Below are 1,648 nucleotides of genomic sequence, written 5' to 3'. Positions count from 1 at the left end.
GGGGGGGGGGGGGGGGGGGAGCGTGTGATTTTCATGATTTCCTCATAGGGTCAGCCACCTAGTTGTTATGGTGAATGAGGTTCCTCTTTATGATCCTAGTTCCTTGATCACGCAAGACGATATATGTATAGCTATCTATTGAGAATAATGTCGATCTGTCTCTCAAGTATCTTCACTACGACGTGGGTGTCGTTAAAAAGGAAGTATCCTCTGGAACACGACCTCTTTCGTTATTTCTCAAGATTTACTGGTTCCGCTATGCTGAGCTTGAATCGATACCTAAACGCTCCTCGTCGACGTTCAATTCTATCCATAAGAATTATCAATGAACAAAAGATGCAGCATACGAGTCTCTTTGTAAAGTCAAATTCATAGAACGCTATCCGTTATTGCAATCAGACGGCCGTTATGTCAATTTAAGCAGATACATGAATTTATGAACTGACATCAACTGATTAAAACTTTGTATTATCTTCTGCGTATGTAGTTACCAAAATTAGTTGCGCAATCTTTTATGGTGAGAGATTTTCAAAAAATAATTTATCAGTCACTTTTAATCGTCATAGACTTAAGGTCCTGTTATTCGACTGTCCTAAATCGAGAAGTTATTAGTCTTATTATTTTTCACTCATTATTATTCTTCTCAGTCTCGTGGCGATTCGACTGTCTGCTCCTTACGGTCTCTACTATCTCTAGTAGGTAACTGTTACTGGCTCGGCCAGAAACAGTCAAGTTACAGTTAGAAGGATAACTTCTTGGTTAGTTAGTGGAATACAATATGGAGCTCGATGCAATGTCGAGTCGATCAATCAATCTTCTTTGATCAATCTGTCAGTCTTTGTCAGTCTTAAGATTTTACAGGAGAAACATGAGACAGACGATCACGAACGTACCGTGACAATTGATTTGGAAAAATGGTCCGTGGAATCGATAGTTAACGAACCAGAGTCAAAAAAATTATTCTGTTGCCTAGATCTAAATGTCTGAATCCGTTTTTAGAAGCTATCTTTATTATTAGAATTTTCATTAGAATTTCTTTGATTATTATTTACTCGTTCGAAGGGTAATGGAGTGGGAAGAATAATATTTTTTTTGTATTTATAGAATATATATACTATATTATAGAAATTCTAATTTTAAGTCCTTTGGGGCGATAGTGAAAATTGATTTCTCTAAGCAGCGTCCTTATGATATACTGTTGCTGAATGTAATATTTGTTACCTATCATCACTGAATCACCCTCTACTTTCTACAGACGTGTGTGCCCATTTTGACAAGAAGATTTCGGGTGTCGTGAGAGACCCGGGCCACGTACAAAACGAATACAATGCTTGTCTTTTGGTGAGGAAGAGTAAAAGAGTCACGCACTCGCATAAATGCTTCTTCATTTGGAGACAATTGAATCCTCCTCTGCATACAATTCTTAATCGAACAGTTTAACGGTCGGACGTAGCACGTGACATTAGAAAGGGTAATAAAATAAAGGTAACAAATCATTAAAGAAGTAGCTTATCAAATGAAACAATAAAAATACACTAGACTCTTGATATACCGTTTTGCAAATATTTAAAAAATAAAAAATATTAATTCACATTTTGTTTTAGTAGTAAAATCCAAGATTCTCTCTATCACACGCTTCAGTACGCAA

This window comes from Cephus cinctus, unplaced genomic scaffold (assembly GCF_000341935.2).
Source record: "Cephus cinctus unplaced genomic scaffold, Ccin1 Ccin1_scaffold0825, whole genome shotgun sequence".
Lineage (NCBI taxonomy): Eukaryota > Metazoa > Arthropoda > Insecta > Hymenoptera > Cephidae > Cephus > Cephus cinctus.
Note: the sequence above shows the minus strand (reverse complement) of the source record.